The 22,243-nt window shown below is 38.7% G+C and overlaps 1 protein-coding gene across 9 annotated transcripts in view; it reads right to left on the bottom strand.

The window, feature by feature from the left end:
- The window catches only part of LOC146001615 (mannosylglucosyl-3-phosphoglycerate phosphatase), an 87,471-nt gene that overhangs the window by 58,548 nt on the left and 6,680 nt on the right, over positions 1–22,243 (bottom strand). For 3 of the 9 annotated variants that reach the window (XM_083139154.1, XM_083139218.1, XM_083139210.1), the window contains exons 1-2: positions 10,500–10,801; positions 9,754–9,826 (exon numbers count right to left, since the gene is read on the bottom strand). The gene's annotated coding sequence lies outside the window, so the exon portion shown is untranslated. Of the gene's footprint in view, positions 1–3,462; positions 3,482–9,749; positions 9,827–10,033; positions 10,053–10,499; positions 10,802–22,243 lie in introns of those variants that run through there. The other 6 variants (XM_083139172.1, XM_083139227.1, XM_083139163.1 and 3 more) reach the window with 5 other exon arrangements.

The raw sequence follows: 22,243 nt of genomic DNA, 5'->3' as shown, positions 1-22,243 counted from the left end.
CTTGTCCATGCCTGGATTTGAACCCAGGACCCCTGGATCCTTGTACGATGTGCTAATAACTATATTACTACAGAGGTCGGCAAGAGAAGATTATAAAATATAGAGGCCCATATTGTGAAATATTTATGTAGGCCTACGTGCGAGAATAAAATATATAATAAGTTTCTTACCTTGAATATTAATTTGAACAGGAACTCTTGTTCTTCTCTTGCCGACCTCTGTAGTTTATGACTGCTGTGCTAATAACTATTTTACTACAGAGGTCGGCAAAAGAAGAACAGAGTTCCTGTTCAAATTAATATTCAAGGTAAGAAGCTTATTATATATTTTATTCTCTCACGTAGGCCTACATAAATATTTCACAATATGGGCCTCTATATTTTACTCCCTCTGTCCCATAATTATTGTCCGCTACACTTTTGTTTGTGGTCCCAAAATACTTGTCCGATATTCAAACTGTGACACTTGTGTATACAGAAGAAGAAAACAAAACACGGGAATGAGTCATACAACGTTATTACTCAAAGATCAGTACAAATTGGCCAATCAAGTATCCAAAAGAACATAAATAAAAAGTTACCATTTTGGCATACCGGACTATAATTATGGGACAGAGGGAGTATAAATAACCATGAAATATTTTAAATCCTTTCCTTACTGTTTCTATAATAATGAAATAGTGACATCTTTGTAATATTTTGTAAATTTGAATGTATTTATTTTAAATCACAATGACACATGACTTCAAAATCCAAGAAACTGAATGAAAAAGACCCTCCCATTTGAACATTATGATATGAAGAGATAGCCAGGTTTTGAACCCAGCATACGTCACTGGAATGTCTGGTACCCCTATGCTACCAGCCTTATCTGGAACCTATCCTAGACATTAGCCAACTCCCGAGAGCACTATAAAATGGGTAAACAAGCTGCCTCAGGGGGGAGAATACAGGGAGACCTCCAGGAGTTCACGGAGACCATGAGGAGTTTGCCAGAGGGAGAGTGCTGAAAGTGGATAGAGGAACAACACCTCAGGTCAGCCAGTGGCACCAGCACCCAGCCAATCAACCCTGCTACCTTTGGGTGCTCATCCTTTCACCCTTGCTCACCTCTCCTCTATGTTGCATTGTAAGTGGGGTGCTCTTGTATTAATAACACAAATATCCAGTAATTTGAAAATCTTGTTAAAAGTAATTTTGCTCTATCTCTGCCTCCCTGCCCATTGATCAACGGGACTTGCCCTCCAGGATAGAGGGTGAATTTAAGTCTCCAGGGATGTAAAACCTTAGACAATATAATGAAATGCAGACTATAATGATCAATAAGAAGTTCGTATCTGCCATATGAGATGTCAGTTCATCCCTAACATCGACAATAGTAAACTTCATTGTTGGATATTCTCAACACAAAAGGATGAGATTATTCTGTATTTTTCTTATGTCCCATTGCTTTTCTGCCCCTTTAGGCTAATTGTGATCAGGATTAATGATGGTTAGACGAAAGTGAAGGATGAATGGACACAAAGGAACAACCATTATCAGATGTGACTTGAACCTCCCATGGTGAGATCATCAAGTCTCAACCACTTGATGCTCTTGCTCATCTGGGTGGGATAAGTGTTGAGAGAAATCAAGTTATATTCGGATGGGAGAAAACCAAAAGATCATCTTTGTGTACACTCCTATGGTTTTGAGTCCCAAGGCCTTTTTCACATGTAAGCCTCTCGGTCTCAAGCCGATTTTGAGCAAAATGCAGAGTTTCAATTAAATGAGTGTAGATCGGAGACTAATTGCCCTAGAGAGATGAGTGATATACCGTTGTACGCGGAATGAGCCAGAGATTGAGACTATATGAAATGTCTGCAAATTTGGCGTATATGTGGCGGGGGGAGGGGGCTAACTCTCAAAATTCCAAAATTTCGGAAAAAAAAATTTGGTTCCCCCACCCTCCCCTCAAGAAAAAAGTACATGACAGTGTCGATATGCACATGGAAATGATCGCTGACATGTAAGGAACACAAAAATATTTGCATTATTATCATATGACCAATTTAACTTGAGTTGTACCCCCAAAAGGGATGGTCGGCACGCCACTGATTCAAGCTTCAAAATGCAGCGGTACCTTGCAATAACTATAGCTCAGAGACTATTTGCCCTGGAGATATGAACGATATACCGTTGTACGCAGAATCAATCACAGATTCAGACGATATATAATTTATGCACATTCGGCGTATATATGGAGGGGGAAAGGGGGAATATCCCCTGAAAATACTTTTTTTAAAAAGAGGGGTTTCTCCTCCCCGCCCCCCGAAAAAAGGATATGAAAAGTTCAAAATGCACATAGAAATTATCGCTGGCATGTAAGAAACAGAAAAATATTTTCATTTTTGTAATATGACCAATATTACGCGAGTTGTACCCCTGAAACGAAAGGTTTGTACGCCACTGTATCAAGCTTCGGAATTAAGCGAACTGCAGAGTTACATTGAAATGACTATAGCTCAGAAACTAAATGCCCTAGAGATATGAAAGATATACCGTTGTACGCAGAATGAATCACAGATTCAGACGATATATAATTTATGCACATTCGGCGTACATATGGAGGGGGAAAGGGGGAAAATCCCCTCAAAAATACTTTTCTTAAAAAAATGGTGTTTCCCCCGCCCCCCGGACAAAAATGTTAAAATGCACAAAATGCAAAATTTATGCAAATTTGGCGTATATATGGAGGGGGAGGGAGAAAACCCCCAAAAATTATTTTAAAAAATTGTCACCACCCAAAAAAATGTCCTCGCACTTGGGCACAAAACGACACCTACGCACAACATTCACGGACGAAAAGCTAGAAAGTAGTGAAAAATGAGCGCCGATTCTTGCAGCTGCTTGAAATTATATTTTTATACAATGCAGGGTAACCCCCGTTGCAAATTGTGGACACTTGTGCTAAAAAAACAAAGGTTTCCTTCAGCACGCTTCGAAATTCCATTCTCACAACGCACATTCAACAATCAGTCTTCCCCCTCCCCCTGCTTGCGCCCTCACGGAAAAATTTCATTTTGATAAACAAGCTTCCTTCGAATGCAGTTAACAGGAGGGAGTGAAAAGCATTGCTTTAGAACAACAAAGCCGGTCTTCCTTTGTCGGCAAATATTTGACCTTGAAAACAGACGCAAAAGAGAAGTCCCTTTTCCAGTCTTTTCCCCTCCATTTTCATGAAGACAAAAAAAAATGAAAAAAAAAAAAACATTTCTGTTAAATACATGTGTTGGGAACAATATAAAAAAGATCGAAATTCTAGCCAAAAGTAGAAAAGTTATAACGTAAAAACTACGACCTTGACACAGCATCTCGATCGAGACACTTGGGACCGTGAGGGTTACATTTGGGTATCTCGATCGAGATGCTTGGGAAACTAAAGGTTAACATGGACAATGAGACAGCTGATAAATGTTCCTACCTGGGGAATGCTCCCACACCAACACCCTTCCACTTCAGGCACTGACTGTAACAATAATATCAGCAACCACCACTGACAGAAATGAATTGTAAAAATTTATGCCTACAAAATGGTGTCCTACTAACTGGCATGTACCCATTACAAAGTTTCATTATCATCAAAAACTGAAATTAAGATTCTCATTGATTAAAGCGTGAGTGAAGAAAATGTTCAACGTGCCATGTGCATTCACTCTTCACACACACACACACACACATTACACAAAGCCTCACTTATGTTCAAGCTCAAAGCATATTTTCACACACATATATCTTTTATGTCTACAGATACGATTTTCTTTAGATATTTTTAACTAGAAATGTATATGCTGGAAGTAGAGACAAAAATATTACAACCTATATTCTGAAATTAATTGCGAAAAAAAAATATATATATATATATATCCTCCTTCCTGTTACCAATTCTATCATGGTGAATTTTCAGCCTTAACATTAAGAAATATTTTAGTCGCCAAAGCTTTCATTATGTGCCCTGCATCCTGCTATGGAAGTCTACTCCAAACCTCTGTTACAAATTTGAGAGGAGTGTGGCTAGGGTGACCAGATGTCCTCTTTTGCCCAGACATGTCCTCCTTTTTAGGTGTCTGTCCGGCGTCCGGGCAGATTTTTTAGAAATCGGTAAATGTCCTCATTTCTTGGAAAGAGTATAGCAAAGACAATAGCAACTGTGTTGCCTAGAGAATGCTTCCACATGTAACGATCATCAATTAAGGCATATCACTTTGGGTGCGTTAAGTATTCGAGAAATGCTCACCTAGCATCTGGGAGCTGAACACGAACACTTTCCCGACTGAGTCATTCATTAATAGGGTGCGGATATATAAGAACTAAAAACATCTGAAATAGGCACTTAAAAAGGCACTATAAACTATGAAAAGGCACAAAAATAGGCACTTAAAAAGGCACTATAAACTATGAAAAGGCACCCGAAAATTAAAAAAGACATTAAAATAGGCAAGCAATGTGAACTTATTTCAATTTTCTTCTTACAATGCACAGACTGTATTAGCACTTCAGTTTATACATAAAAGTGCGATTAACAAACTATTAATATTAATACTCTTTTGATCGAAATTCACATTTGTGGGGAAAGGTAATTCTCATAAGAACAGCTTGTGCTAACGACTGTGCGACTTTGAACCAATAACAAATAAAAATATTTTTAAACAATGTTCCAATTGAGGCCCTTAAATCTGGTAAACACCAGATTTCAGTCAGTACAACATCAACAAAGCCTTACATTCTTCAATCTAGGGAAAGCCAAAGGCACGTAAAAAAAGCTGAAGTATGCAAAAATTGCAGAATTGGGCACAATTAAGCAAAATAGGCACTAACCCTCAAAATAGGCATTTATAGGCACTATAAAAATGTGTTTTTGGACTAGAAACACAATAAAACAAACTTTAAACATTGAAGCCTATGTTTTACTACAAAGGAATATAAAAGGCAAATAAGCAAAATTCCGCACCCTAATCATTAGTATTATTCTAACTCGTTGCTTCGGCCTCTGAGACTGCTGGTACGCATGCAGTTCCTTTTCGATTGATTGATTTGGTTTATTTTACTTCACTTTCCTGCCACTTTTGGCTAATCACAAAGATGAGGATGATCGATAATATGATGATTTTGATGAAGAGGCACTCACAAAGAACACCCATGCCCAGGTGGGACTCGAATCGGGGACCGCTGGTGTCGTGACAAGGTGTGCTAACCACTCCGCCACGGGGGTCAGCCAGTTCCTTTTCGAATTATACATACACGATACAGAAACTCGTACTGATAATTTTAATTATTACGTAATATTTACTTTCATGAAATAATGAAGCGAAAGCGTAAATTTAACAATCTTGCAAGAAAATATCCAGCTTTTAAGGAATGGAAGAAACAAATTTGAGGTAAGGTGTACGGTGGCTGTCCCTTTCCCCTGCTGTTGAAAGTGTGTTAGAAATGTTGGTGGCATTAAAATCATATTTCTCTGCCCAACCTAAACAACTTAAAATTGTAATTCGGTGTTTGGATATAAGTTAAAACTAATCTTACTTGTTACATTTGTATTCACTTGTGGGGATATTTCATCCAAATATCCAAATTATTGATATTCCTTGTCATTTGTTAAATAACAGTTTAGGAGATTGCTTTCTTTGCTTAAAGGTAAGAGGAAGTTATTGAAAGAGATCATGTGAGAAGTGTCTGTGAGCAAAGTGTTGGTAAGATTTCTTTACATTGATTGAATTATGAGTAATGGCAAATGTGTTGCCATTTTTTGCAGTGTCCTCTTTTTTATGACTTTGTCCTCCTTTTTTTGCAAAGCTCTGTCCTCTTTTTTAAATGTGTGTGTGGGGTCACCCTAAGTGTGGCCCAACTTCTATTTGCTGGATGAGTTTTGCATGGATAAGGAAAAAGTTTCAAGATGACTGAATTAATGTTTGAAATTTGATATATTGTTTTTAAGTCAGGAAGAGTACAAATTGTACATTTTTTTTTTCACCAAAAGAAGGGTGAAGAACTAGTTGTTGTTATGTATATTTTGGCTGCTGGAGTTGTGAACAATATTTCACAGAAAAAAATATTATGCAAATGGACAAAATATGAAAAGCAAGCTCACTGTAACTGCAAATGCCTGTCAGGGATATAGACAGGATTTTAATTTGAATAGTGCCCAACTAGAGTTTGAAAATTGGATAGGAGAAAATAATACTGAAATAACATCTTATAATGCACCTGTCATTTTGTATAGCAAATGTTACAGCGGTATCCATAGAATACTGCTTCTACCAGAATGTTAACGAAAATATTAAATTCATATGGTAGGAAATTTACAATATCCCAAGTGTTCTTTACAAAATAAGTGTCAAATGTGGTGAAAATTTTTGCAAGAAAAACCAGAACACCATGTAAACTACTGCATTTGCATTATTTTGTCTTAATATATTATGCAAGAAAAATGTGTTAATGTCATTTTATACACTTACAAGCAATTTCAGGCATCGATTAATGATTTGCAGGTTATGGCAATTGCAAAAAAATAAGCATGGGATTTAGGCTATGGTCCCCTGCACAACATAAAATGGGCCAATGAACAAAAACTAATGTCATTTCAGAATACAGCGTACCAGAATCTATAAAGAACAGCTACTTTTGTTTCTATTTTGTAAAAATTTCGGTAAGAGTTCAGATTGTTTTATGATTTTTTCAAATTCTCCAGCAGAAAGACTAATTATCAGACAGTTTTGGCAATCATTGTCATACAAAATTTGAACATTCCTTAAAGTAATGAGCACTGTTTGGATTAAAAAAGAAAATTATTTATGTTGAAAAAAAAAACTTAAAAATTACGTTACACAAGCATGTGTGCTTCCCATGGACAAGGCAGTCTCATTAGATAGAAGTGACAGTAAGTATCACAGACTAGTGGGAATGAATGTAGAAGTAAATTGGAACCTTAGTAGAAAGCAGTTATGGATTTATTTAATGCTAAGGTAACTAAACCTGACCCGCCTAACTATAAAAGCATGTAGGGTAGAAAGCATTTAGGGATATTGTTTAATCGCTAAAACTCCACAGTATGTGTTAACAGACATAAATCGAAATCGAACCATGTAAATAATGCATACGTAGCACGATGAAATTGCAATGAAACAAAATGAACTTGGGCCAAAATTTGATTGTACAGCAATGTACCCTGGCAAAATTTTGTGAGTGAGTCCACTCCTAGCTATTCAAGTGATGCCTACAAATAGAGAAATTTCTACTCTGAGACAGAGGAAATGCAGATCTGCACATAGCTTAGTTTCAAAGGTGGTAGGGCTAGTCAATTACCTGGGTCACAGTTGACAACTGACTGCTCCACATAAACATGTATATGGGACAGAAAACAGTTAAGATTTGTTATCACTGTTGCATACACACATAATGAATTCATATGATGTACAATGTGTATATCCATGATGATAATACACTGGCTGACAAAAAAAGTGAAGCACCCAGAAGGAGTGGTCGAAGATTACCCCATTTCGGTATACCTGCATACCATTGATGTATGAGTAAATGATTAGATGTACAAGGATCTGTAATGTGCAGAACGCCCACCAGAGGGCATTTGTGACGTCACCTCCTGTTGCTGATAAGGTGGGACCAGTCACCTGCTGTGAGTCAGACAGTGCAGCACGAAGTTCAGAGAGGAAAACGAAGCACCGGCGATAACTCGCAGACGCGTTAGACAGCCGATCCGGCAATTGACAGCATTTGACAGAGGCCGCATTGTGGGACTGCATGAGGTGGGTTGGTCGTATCGGGCAATTGCCAGGCATGTGGGCCATTCAGATGTCACAGTGGCCGGATGTTGGAATCAATGGGTACATGAGGGCACCCATACACGTCGTGCAGGTTCAGGTTGACCAAGAAACACCACCCTGAGGGAGGACCGTCATATGGCGCTCCAAGCAGTGCGGGACCCCACAACTTCGGCACCCGTCATCCGAGAACATGTACTGGACACTCTACAACATCCTGTGAGTTCCCGCACAGTGTCTCGACGACTCGCATCCGCCGGATTCGGGTCCTACCGCCCCATGCGCCGGTTGCCGTTGACACCACAACACTGACACCTGCGGTTGGTGTGGTGCCGTGCTCGGGAGGCATGGACAGAGGACGAATGGCGTCGCATCATGTTCAGTGATGAGTCCCGCTTCTCCATGACCTCCGATGACCATCGTGTGCGGGTGTGGCGGCGTCGAGGGCAGAGGGCACATCCTGCCTACATTGTGGAGAGACACACAGGTGTGACCCCTGGCATCATGGTGTGGGGAGCCATTGGATATGCGTTCAGGTCACCTCTAATAGTGCTTCGGCAGACTTTGACGGCACAGCGATACGTCACAGACATTCTGCGTCCACACGTCCTACCCCTTATGGCACAGCACCCTGGGACAGTGTTCCAACAAGATAATGCACGCCCACACACAGCCCATGTGTCTATGGACTGCCTAGAGCATGTTGAGGTCCTCCCGTGGCCAGCACGATCCCCGGACCTCTCCGTCATTGAACATGTGTGGGATGACATTGTACGGGGACTCCGTCCTAGTGCCAACCTGCGGGAACTGGAGGGACAGCTGCAACACCTGTAGACGAACGTGCCTCAGGAGAGGATCCAAAGGCTGTTTGACACTATTCCGAACCGCATAAGGGCATGCATTGCGGCCAGAGGGGGTGCGACACCCTACTGACCTGGCGCCACCATTCCACCTGTAACTGCCAACGGGCTTGACTCTTGCATCCTATATTGTAATCAGTTCAATAAAGGTACATGGACTCTCAGCATATGTAGTTTCATTCACGTCCAACCACTCCTTCTGGGTGCTTAAATTTTTTTGTCAGGCAGTGTATTAGCATTTATGTCTTTACGATTAGGCAAAGATAACTATTCCAATCATTTTATGATTTTTTTCAAATTCTTCTAACAGAAAGACTAAACATCGTAGAATTTTGGAAATCATTGTCACACGAAATTTGAACCTTAATGAGCACTGTTTGGATTCAAAAAATAAGTTATTTATGATGGGAAAAAACTTATAAAGATTACCTTACGCAAGCATGTGTGCTTCCCATGGACAAGGTATTCTCCATTGACAAGCGACAGTAAATATCGTAGACAAGTGGGAATGAATGTAGAAGTAAATCGTAACCTTAGTAGAATGCATTTCGGGACTTTATTTTAATGCTAAGAGAACCTAACCTAACCAAGAAAGCATACATTGAACAAAATCTTGAGTGATCGCTAAAACTCCGCAGTATGTGTAAATCGAAATTGAACCATGTAAAAATTGCATTCGTAGCATGATGAAATCGCAATAAAACAAAAGGAACTTTGGTCGTTAGGCCATAAGTCCAAATTCAACTGTGTATAGACTCATGTTAGAAATTCCAGAATTAACACAGCTATGTCACCACTGGTTGGAAAATGGACTATTTATTATTACTTAAACTTGAACTAAAATCAGCTTACAAACAGGGATTAACATGTATGATAATCACATTTTTTAGGATTTCATCATATCATTCTTCTACATGGATAGAAACTGTATATCAGGGATAAGAAACCCTTGACTTGGTTGTCTTCAGAGAAACGTGAATAACACAATATTGCAATGTTTTAAATTGTTATCACTATTGAATGTAATAATAATCACCTACAAATTACAAAAACTAATTAAAATATGAACATATAACTTACTTTCACAAACTACAACCTGAAGATCTTTCTACCTGTGGTTACTTTTGATATACTGGATCCAATATTAGAACATCTGTGGATAGGGAACAAAAGTACTAAATTAGGCCTATGATATGTTTTGGCACCTTAAAAGTAAAAATACATTTTCACAATAAATATAACTGAACGAATATCTTTCAACGAACGTAACAAACTTGTATATTTGTCATAAAATGTCAATAACGTAATATCATGTATTGCAGATTTTCTAGATTATAAAAGCTTTACATGTTGCATGTACCTTTTATTGAATTTGTGTGAGGATCAACTTGATATTCTAGAATCAGCATTTTGGATAATGGGGTACGACACCGTCCTCCTACATCTCGCGTGTCAACGTGAAATTCGATACTACACCGGACTATCTACTCAGATTATCTACTAAAGATTATGGCATTAGAGAAACACCTTATCTTCATGGTCTATAAAAAAAACACTTTTGAAGAATTACATTATTTTTTTTAATTATATCACTACTCGGTCCTGGCAATATTTCGGTCCGTTAAGTACAAGTTCATACTTGGCGGTATTACCAACAAAATCGCATCTCTTGTCTGCATTCATTCTTATATTTAATTAGGGGTTCCGTAGTCTATTTTTAGCCACCATTCTCAAAGTCTTCAATCATACGAATTATATGTACGCTACATCTATTTTTATAATTGTTATTTCTTAATACTAACAATTTAGGTGTAGTATTTACTCACACACTATTTTGTTAAAGGTGTATGTGTTTACAGTCAGACTAATTAAGTCCATTGATAAATCTTTGCAGCTGCTCTTAATCCTAGGTAGGCATCGTCTGCTTTTCCGCTTTTCTCAATGCAGTAGCCCAACTAGATTTTATATAAAAACAATTTGGCATTTACAGCTCTTCGAACTAAAATAACAACAGAACTTTCTACTCTTCTGCTAGGCTATAAATTACAACTTGTGTTCACTTCACATTGCGTATATTTTGCAGGAGCACCTTTCAGCCAAAAAAACAGCAGAAGCACCTAAATATCGATTGTCTCTGTCGTCTGCTCACCACATCCGCTTGCGTCGTGATCTACTTTCCCCCAATCCGAACTCACCGGATATCAATCCTCATGTATTTTATACAAATCAAAATTAAACCATAAAATTCTAGTCGTGGTCAACCATTGCATTAGTAAATATCAAAAGTATCTTAAATATTTATATACTTTCCATTAGGATTTATTTTGACTGAGAAAGAGAAGCACACACTTCACAAACGTAAGAAGGGGTTCAGGGCAAGGTTATTAGAAGTATAGGTTGGGCCAATCCGTTGTTTACTCGTGATGACGAAACGACGGTAAGAAGTGAATTTATCAATGAAATGAATTCCAAATCTATGCTCTAGTGTTGCACTATGCAGATAGGAAAACTATACCAGAAACTGAACACACGAAATCGAGTACACAAATGAGCATTTCCACCCATTTACATTTTGTGGCTTTAGACAAATTGAAAATAAATATCGATAGGTACTTATTGTTATGCGGGACAGAATATTATTAATCGGAACGGGATTTTTTTTTAAATCCCGTCATTCGGGACGGGAAATATTCGCAATTTCTCGACTAGTCGGGAAATTTCCGAAATTTACCGACGCTCTGGAAATTTCAAATTCTACACGTCATTTTCACCTTAAGTGATTGTCTTTGTATTTCTGGAATGAAAACTAACAATTTCCGATAAGTTCCAGGCACTTGCAATGTAGAAAAGAAAAGAATTAATACCGTTTTGAAATGACCATTCCGTATTTCCCGACTGCTCGGGATCGGGACAGAATTTTTCTTTCCGATCCCGGTCCCGACTTTTCTAGATACCGCACGCCACTTGTTATTATTATTTATTACAAGATACGTCTTCCAAGTACGTTGAACATAATGTACTGTGTATACCAGAAAAGAAAAGTTCAAATGAGCATTTATGTACGCTATATTTACACTAGGCTATGCACTTGTATTTTTTTCTTCAGTGCACAACATGTTTCCGCGAATATATCAAAGTCTGCCTAACGTGAAATGTAATATTGTACAACTTTGCATTCACGCAAACTTGGCATAAAGTAATATTTCATTCTCGCAGGCAGTGGCGTGCCCAAGGGGGAGTTGGTGGGGGTTATAACACTTCCCGTTGGCCCAGTATTCCTAAAAAGAAAGAACGTCAAATGTAGGAAAAGATGGCAAAATGAGGGATGACTACCAAAAAATAGTGTACGTAACCCCTCCCTTTCGAAAATCCTGGGCACGCCACTGCAGTCTCAGGTCAACATGCAAGGGCAGATTTTTTCCACCTTTCGATGTCTTTAATTTCTGCAGTAGAAACCAAGTGTGGCTTCTTACCGATGTGTAAAATGATTAATACAACTTTCGTGTCGGTATTTTATAAGCACAACATATACACGAAGTTTTGTTCAAAGCTAAGTTGCGTTACTGCGAAGCCGTAATTAGATTTTGATCAGCTGTAGGAGTTTAGCTTAATGGTTTAATTTTTGCTTTGTAACTTGGCCATAAAGCAGAATTGAGTTGCAGAAGTATTGTATTTTTTAATATCGCTTATACGTTCTATGAAATAAATGTTAATGTGTCTGTAATGGTCTTACATAGTAGTATATATTTTTAAGAATACTTCAGTGAATTGAACACGTTGCCACAAATATTTAAAATACTATTACTAATTTGTATAATACATTTTAAACTTTTGCTCTATAGAATCCTTCAAAATGTCACCAGTATTTTTTTTCATACAATCAAAAGAACATCACGTTATGAATCTCCTGCATGTGATTGCAGAGTAATCAAACAAACGCCAAATTATCTATTTTTCCATTGCACGTTAAGGAACAAACACAGACACGACCTTTTTTAAAAGACTACACAGAGCCAAGATACCATTTCCTGTATCATACACTCCCTGTTATCGTCTCCCCACCCCCTCGTACAATGTGGATACTATATAGTTTTGTCCGCCAGATTGGTATTTAATTTTAAAATTTGTGTGTATATGCAAGTTTGTGATCAGTGTTACAGGTCAGTGAAGTGAAGTATAGTATTGCGATATCTATATGACCACAGCTACTACTACGAATTCAATTCTATGGTACTCCTCCACAATTCCCAGTGTTGTACACCTTCTTGACCAAGACTGCCACATACCCGGCGGTGAGGGTCACGAAGGAGAAGAATTACAAACGCTGTCTTGACTTTTTTATATTGTTTAATCAGCACTATATGCCTTAACTTTGTTGAGATGTCAAATGGGAGAGGTCTATGATGCGCTTCTTCAAATAATTGGCGACAATAAAACTGTCCAAATGGTCGCACATGAGGCTCGGTGTATTGCAAACTAGTTGTGTGGCTTTACATTTCTTTGCTCACTAGTTATGTGGTACGTATGACTTCTTATTCCACGTAATGTAGCTAATGAGCAAATGCCTTCAAAATATTAATCTACGATGTATTTGATGATTTCTTGCAAGCATATCGGCGATTTGAAAAAAGCAGGAGTGATGAAAATTTCAAAGTTTCTTAGACGCCACTTGGCAGCCTGGTAGGACTTCCCTCCCTCCACTCGTGGAGGCGTCAGGGGGTGGGGGCGACCTTTGAGTCCAGGTTGATGAGAAAGAATTGGCATCGAATTAAGATATAAATGATCCAAAGATAGGCAATACTGTACAGGGCCGAAATCGAAAGGAGAAGCAGTTTCAGTATGATGAAACTGTTGAAGATCCACTAAAGCGGTACAAAGTTGATATTTATTACCAGGCCGTAGACGATTATTTTAGCTCTAAGAGAAAGATTTGAGCAGCTTAAACACCATAGTGAATTTTCCATTTCTTTTATGATATTAGTAAGCTTAAAGACATGCAATCTTATCTTTATTTGAATACTCCCGGAATGTTAACACATGAAAGCTACTGAATTAAAAGATGAACGAAAAGCGTTGTTGGCTATAAGAAAACAATTACACGAAAGGAGACCTTAAACTGAAAAAGAGTCATGATTTTGCACCTAATGTGAGTGTAGAACTTCGGATTTATCGGTAAACGTGGCAAGTGGCGAACAAAGTTCTTCTTGGAAATTAAGGCTAATAAAAATACTATCTACTATATACTAACACCCTTGTTTCTATTTTATGCAAGATAGCTTTATACGAAGAAGCATATTACATGCAAAGGTAAAGTTCCCTGTGCACATAGCACCATGTCATGAAGGCACGTTTAGGGGATGTGGGAGTAGGCCCACACACATTCTCGATCTCAGCCATTTTAGAGGTGATGTGATCAGCACCACTCTCCGGCCGCCTTTACCTCCCAGGGTTGCCCCCATGGTACACCCATTCATTTGAGGCTGGGTGAACCCCAGAGCCGCTTAATGCGGGGAAAACTCAGGAAAGAATTAAGACCTTAGATCACCCACATTTTAAAAATCCAATCATGCATCACAGACCTACAACGTTAAACATATGAAGTCAAGCCTTCATTTCTTTCCTAATACTTGTTACATTTAAGATACATTTAAAAGAAAGAGAGAGTTTTCATAAAGTATAATAATAAGTCTAATATAAAATTAGTGTTTAACTGTGGTCGAGCGAGATATCCTTTTTTGGTTAATAGTATAATAAAATTATTTATTTTATAGTTTGATGTTTTACTTAGGAATATATTAATTTTCAATTTACCGTTGCTACGTAATGACGGGAGGAGGGGGGAGGGCTTCGAGAGGGAGCGGCATCTGCCGCTACCTCCCAGGGCGGCAAAATTACTAGCGCTGGCCCTGGTGTACAGTCTTAGAAAAAAATACCTGGGCCACGGGACGTAGAATTTCGTAACGTCTTAAAGCCTGTTGTTTATGCAACCCAAATAACAAAATATTCGCTTAAATTTGCCTGGTGATTCTGAGTTCTCGGGAAGGATTGAGCTTTGATAGCATGAGTCACATGACTCGTGCCCCAGCCACAACAAATAGCTGGGTGCTACGATGTCTCGTTTCTTCTTGGCACCTCCGTAATCGAGTTGTTCTGTTTGTCATTGGCTTTGTATTGACAATTATTGTCATTATTCTTCCCCTGCAGGTAAACCATAACGATGAATTATGATGAAATGAAGCAGATAAAAGGGCAAGAACAAGAAAGTCATGCCTGTTCTAGACTCCAACCCAGAACCTTATGTAACGAGATTTGAAATTCTGGAGAAGGCGTCCGTGTTTCGCTTGGTTTTCTCTTTCCTCTACTTCTCTTATATTATCATACATGTATAATAAAAATGGATCTGATACGATATGTTGCGATTCATAATTGTGCTGGTTAGATGCTACAGATGTGAACTCCAATCTGCAATATACAGTGCGTCCATTTCGATCTGCAGCCGAGAGATCGGGAGAAGCGTGGCGGGCGGCGCTGACGGAGATGCCGACATTTGCGGCCTGTAATGCCCGCTTATTTTTATGGACATATGCAGACATTTATATAAATATTGCAAAACGAGCACTAACCTGTGTTATAACACACAAAAGTTATTCTGTAATTCATCCAAGTTCTGCTCTTATATACACAAATAAATACGCTATAGAAACGATGTTAAGAGCCACTGATAATAAAGCATTTTAATCATAGTTTTGACCAGTAACGTCCTGCTTAAGTTTATATGCTTGAAAGAGTTTTGTGGCGATGGGAATCGTTTGGAGGTTTCGAATGTGCAACACTGTTTCAAGATTACGCTGCAGACGAAACCGTTAAAAGTGAATGGAGTTCGTGAGCTTCCTTGCAATCCGAAATCTCCGAGCTCGATTTTTTTGTTCCTTCGCGACTAGATGAAGACAGAGTTGTGAATATAGTGGCGAGCAATGTAAACCAAAAGCGTGTTAATTTCGTACTGTGCGCAAGAGTGTTATTCTTGGTTACTTGCAGTTACTTGTTTGTGTTATTGCAGTGTGTATGTGTGTTGTGTCAGTGAGACGATTGGAATGCCAGCCGCAAGGTTCACGTTAGAACAAAGATTTTTTTATGTATGACACGTACGTGAAAACAGACTCGTGTCGAGACGTGTGTAGGCAATTTGTACAGAAATTCCCAGGCGTTTCAACTCCACACAGAAATACGGTTAGACATCTTGTCCTTAAATTACGAGAAACTGGATCGTTAAATTTTAAAACACCTAAGCAAAAACGACGGATTATAACCGAAGCAAAACTCGATTATATTGGTGCAGCGTTAGAACGATCTCCAAACAAACCTCTACGCCGTGTTTCACAAGAGGTGGGCGTGTCAAAATCATCGGCACATACAGCCACTAAGCTGCTAAAATTAAAACCGTACTCATATAACACAGGTTAGTGCTCGTTTTGCAATATTTATATAAATGTCTGTATATGTCCATAAAAATAAGCGGGCATTACAGGCCGCAAATGTCGGCATCTCCGTCAGCGCCGCCCGCCACGCTTCTCCCGATCTCTCGGCTGCAGATCGAAATGGACGCACGGTATTATTCCCTTTTGTTTCGTATCTGGTTGAACATGAAATTTTCTTGCACTGTGACAATTTTTTTCTTAGTTTTGGTTTGGTGCACAGATATGCTAATCTGGACTCGACCTTTAGTTTAAAGTGGGATACTAACCACTATGTGCATCCACCGTGTATCAAACCCGGGATCCACTGATTACAAGGCGACGACGTTATCACTACGCCATCGAGGAGGCCCCATGACAAAATGTTATTCACTCGATCTCTACCATAATTTATTTCAGCATTTACATTTTCGTTTTCTTCTTCTTTTTTCCTTTTGTTAACTACTCTTATACAACTCTTTTTGCGTCTTCGAATTTCTTCTTGTTTCAGGAAAAATTGATTGATTGATTGATTGATTTAGTTTATTTTACTTCGCGTTTTGTGCCTCTTGGCTAATTTGCGAAGATGAGGATGAGTGATGAAATGGATGATAATGGACATTCACAAACAACCATACCCGACCGGGATTCGAACCCGGAACCCTTGGCGTCGCAGCGCGATGTGCTAACCACTCGGCCACAGGGTCGGGCTTTCAGGAAAAAATAATACATGCAGGCTGTATAAAAATCCCACGTTCAATAGATAAAACGTTCACTCTCGAGAACTAATTTACATGTTTATCACTAACTTAACCATTAGGAAGGAAACTATTGAAATGTTAACTGATATAACTGCAGATGAAACAATACCTACAGCCACTAACATATCAAGGATTACACACAAATCAAGTTATAATAGGTCTACGATGGGGTATAATTTTATTTATTATTTCAGAAGTACTATTTTTCGTATCATTCTTTTGAGCATTTTTCCATAGAAGCTTGTCCCCGACAATTGAACTAGGAATATTATGACCACCAAGGGGGATTACTCCATTTAATCCAATACAAGTACCTTTATTAAATACAGCAATTCTGCTAGCCTCAGGAGTAACAGTAACATGAGCTCACCATGGGCTACTAGAAAAAAACCATTCACATACAATGCAAGCACTTATATTAACACTGATATTAGGGGTATATTTTACTATTCTTCAAGCATATGAATATTATGAATCCCCGTTTACTATTGCTGATGCAGTATATGGATCCACATTCTTTATAGCAACAGGATTTCACGGACTACATGTTATTATTGGGTCAACATTCCTAGGAGTATGCTTAGCTCGACACATCTTATGCCATTTTTCACCAACACATCACTTCGGATTTGAAGCAGCAGCATGATATTGGCATTTCGTAGATGTAGTATGATTATTCCTTTATATTTCAATTTATTGATGAGGTAGATAATTATTTACTTAGTATATTTAAAGTACACTTAACTTCCAATTAAAAAGATTATAATAAAATAAAGTAAATAATTAATGTAATCATAAGTACTTCATCACTTCACTACTATCAAAAAAAATAATTACAGACCGAGAAAAAAGATCACCGTTTGAGTGTGGGTTTGACCCAAAATCCTCAGCACGAATTCCATTCTCTATAAAATTTTTCCTAATTGCAGTAATTTTTCTAATTTTTGATGTAGAAATCGTATTACTATTACCAATAACAGTTATTATTAATGCCCTTTCTGCTCCCGTCAAGTTACGTCTATGACAAACAGGAATTCAAAGTAAAAGACTGTCCCGACTAAATCGGGAGACACGTCTGATAGATTTACAATTGGGAAAATCATAATTAAGCGTGTAGTTGAAAACAACCTATTTTCATATATTGCATGCAGCTCTACTTTTTCTGCAATGTGGATCAAGAACTGGGGACATGGAGAAGCACAACACTCCACGTAACCAATAGTCACGTGACCCTCTTTGCTTTCCTGTCATGTTGACCTTCGCGTGGAACACATTTCTCGGTGTTAAGACAGGCAAAATCACCCGATCATCGAAGGGTGCAATATGTGTTGCCTACCCTCCTGCATTACTTGCTCCTATTAAAGCCTTATGGGGAAGAACTTTTTTCCATGACTGTACACTGTATATAACACACCTTATTACTGACTTCCATGGCCCTGGATGTACAGGGTCAAGGAAAACAAAGAAATGAGCATAATTTTCTCTACGGAGAAGATATTGAACCTAAACCAAAAAGAACACAAATAATAAATTCGACAATGTAAATTGATGAGATTTAGTAAATCATTTAATGAAGTGACTAATCGCAAAGGACATAATCAGCTCAGAACAGATCCTATTACTTCTTCATGGTATGTGACGTAAAGTTCCCGCCCAACCTTTTGACGGCGTTAGTGTCTATCACGTCTCCTTTTCCACAGCCTGTAGTACACATCCTCATCTAGACATTGTTCTTGTTCTGGTGTTTAATATCTGCATACTGCAACACTGTCGTTTTGTCATTTCACGTGACTTTACATTGAAGTGATGCATTCACTTGGCCGGTCACACGTCATCGCAAGCAAAAACTTCAACCGTTACCATGGTTTTGGGCCAGGGCTGGTTCAGGGGACGCCTCTAACTCACAAGAAAATTAGTAATATTGAATTTACTGTTGCCATATGCATTTTAAAGCAATATGACTACGTCCTCCATAATATTTCCACCCCATCCGCCAATACATATACATTTTTATGGCGAAGTTGATGGGGCACATGTTATTTTTCACAGTGAAATATTGGAATATATTTAGCGGTGTCCCATTAGGAAAAAAAATAATTATAAAATAAAATCACGAACAGAAACATTTCGTTTATGAACGCTTTACTGCCAGGGATATGCCCAGAATTTTAAAATTTGGGGCATTTTTCCGGAAAGGGGGAGGGGTGTAGGAACAAAGTAGCTGAGTGAACACTGGCGTCCATAAGGTGTTGGTGAGAGCTTTAGTTTCCGTTGGTCCAGCTTGACACACACAAAAAAGAAAAAAGATTGAACAAAATCAATTATCTAAAAAAAAATGTTCATAATGTTCAAAATTTTTAGAAATGTTTAAAGTTTAGAATGTTTGGTGTTTGACCCTGGCATAATATACGAAATTTCAAGAGCTGCAAAATAAAGTGTTTACTGATGTGTGTATCTCTTTTAGACGAGCATAATAATCGACGAAACATGAAATTGTTTTTTTAAAAATTCAGAATATCAGAGCTAGGCAAAAGTGGAAAAAGTTTTCATTTTTTCCGAAAATAAATGCCATGCATGCTTAGGGGAAGTGGAGGGAAAATGCTGCATATTTGATCCAAGATCGGAGGGGATAGAACATAGGCGTGAGCAGCCCCTCTGATTAGGGGGGGGGGCAAAACCTTGATGAAAGTTCAGTCGGGAAAGATAAACCTCATTTTATGTCACTGTTTTAGATTCATTGCAATGAATTACAGAAAATAAGAAAAATGCGAGCGAAGCGAGCAAGAAAATTTTTGGATCCAAATTTTTGCAAACTGAAAACAACATTGATTTAATATGGCATAAAATATTTCATGGGGCGCCATGGCATTCTCTTTTACAATTTTTTCATTTAGATCGTTCGGTGCCCAGGGACAACTCCCGCCGCCCCCTGGCTACGACTCTGAACTTTAGAAGACTGTAAGAAAAGCAGATATTGCTAGCGAAGCGAGCAAGAAAATTTTACGAAATGTATTTTTATTTGTATAAAATTTAATATCGAGTGGCGCAATTTCCCTTTGTACCCCCTGCAGGTGCTCTTGGCCGTCTGGAATAAATAATAATAGAAAGACGTGAAAACTACCCAGCTTGAGTATCCATTTTCCTTCTACTCTTAGATTCTACTATCTATAATCTTGCATTATTTTACCTCAATGTTTGCCCCCCCTTGCCTCCCTAGGATATTCGTCCGAGGTTGGGGAGGGGCAATGACCATTTTCCCTCCGTGAAAAAATCTGCGGACGTCCATGATTAGGGGAGGCAATTGCCCCCTTGCCCCCCCGTGCGTACGCCTATGGGATAGAAGATAGTTCGTTGATGCGTGTATGTTAATTTTTAATGTTTCGATGGGAAAATATTACATTTGGCCCCCGGCCATCTATCAACCCACCTACGTCCCTGTGCTTTATCCGGTTTCTGAGAGAGTAAAAACTTAAAATGACTGAGCAACATGGAGTGCTTTCACTTTCTGGTAAGACCACAATGAGTTTCGTCTGACGCGAGACATTTACATCATAATTTGTGGGTTTGTGGACACGCTACTTAAACCGCACTAATTGTTTGGTTCTGCCAATGTCTTTTGAAACATCAGTTCTGACTTCTGACGCTTGACGAGGACTCGAGAAATTAACTTCACGAAATCTTTTGTCAGTTATGCACTGGGTGGCATTACGAAAACCAACTTTGTTTTGTGCATTCGCGACACTTGAATAGTCTTGCAAACACAGCCAGTTCGGACCAGAAACTATTCCCAGCCCGTTTTAAAAAAGACAAGACTTTGCGTCTTTCTCATGACACAACAGAAAGTTTACGCTGGACCTGCTCGCCAGTCGGGAAAAGAAGGAAACAGTCGCACCTTTTGACAATCGTGCATCAACAAAATTTTCTTCCTGCAGGTCGACGTCACGAACCTCATGTCAGCTATCCATCTTGGTCTGCTTCGTGAAAATAAACTGACCCACATCCTCAATGCTGCTCAGACAAGTCCTTGGGAAAGAAGAGCATAGTCTATTTGTCATGCTAGCGAGGAGTATTAAAAGAGGACAACATGATGGATTGTTGCTTGACAAAAACACCACAGATAACGACACATGCGCACGTAGCGAATTTCTAGAAGTAATATTTAGGAAAATCAGCCTCAGCAAACTGAAGCCACCACAATAGGCTCTTGAGAAACATACGTATTAGAAAAGAATTTGGCGATGTTTCGGAACAGCTACCTTGTTCTAGAAGAATATCGAGAAACCTCCTAAGTAGATTTTCTATTGTTCAAAGGGATTATATGAATAGCTTCTTCTACTCATCAATAATCGAACACCGCTATTCTTCCACCGGGGGGCCGCGGTGGTCTAGTCCAGCCATGTCAAACTCGCGCCTTGACCCTTCCTACAATTCATGCATGCAATATTATTTATACATTTGTAGTTACCCCTCATCTTCTTATCTCGAAAAACAAGCCCCGACTCAACCTAACTTTCCAAGATTCAAATATTTTTCCTGCGCAGATACATTTTTGCATTCTATTAAGGTGTAGGTGTGGTATCGACTAAGCACGTTGATTGACAGAGCTTATGAACTGGAATGTTGACTTTTTCAAGTAAAATGGGAGATTGCCTACTTTTGTTGTGAAGTGAATAGTGAGCGGAGTGGTTAACACAGCGTGCTACGACACCAGGGGACGGGTTCAAATCCCAGCCTGGGTATGAGTGTTCTTTGTGCGCGTCCCTTCATCAATTTCAGGATATTATCACTCATCCTCATCGTCGCTATTAGCTAAAATTGGCAGAAAAGGTATTCTAAATAACAAAAATCAAAACAAATTTTTTAAAAAAAATCAGAAATACAGTTGAGGTTGAGGAGAGGACTGATGACTTAGCACGCGACAGCGTTAGCAACCAACAATTGAAGGCGAAAATTGTTGGTTTTGTTGCATTTTCGTTCGCAATAGATGAAAGTATACGGACGTCTGTGGGGTAACTCAGTTAACTGTATTTATTCGTGGACGCGATTCTCATCTAAATGTGACAGAAGATATGCTTGACATAATTTCTCTCCGTAACACAACAGAAGATATTTTTAAGGAAGAGGAGGCCACTTTGCAAACGTACAGTCTTCCTTCATCTCAGTTAGTAACATGTACGTATAATTTATACTTAGTCATTTCCCGACTTTTCAGGAATATCAACGGTCAATCTGTGAACCTCATTTAAGTCAATACTTGTCCAAAGTAAAAATACTACTTGATGAATTTGAAAAGAGGTTTCAAGACTTCAAAGAGTGCGAATGGCAAATTTCTTGTTCACTGCTCTGCTCCTTTTC

The sequence above is a fragment of the Lepisma saccharinum genome, chromosome 1 (assembly GCF_977018435.1).
Source record: "Lepisma saccharinum chromosome 1, izLepSacc3.1, whole genome shotgun sequence".
Lineage (NCBI taxonomy): Eukaryota > Metazoa > Arthropoda > Insecta > Zygentoma > Lepismatidae > Lepisma > Lepisma saccharinum.
The sequence above is the reverse complement of the archived record's forward strand: the minus strand, read 5'-3'. Positions and strand labels throughout refer to the sequence as shown.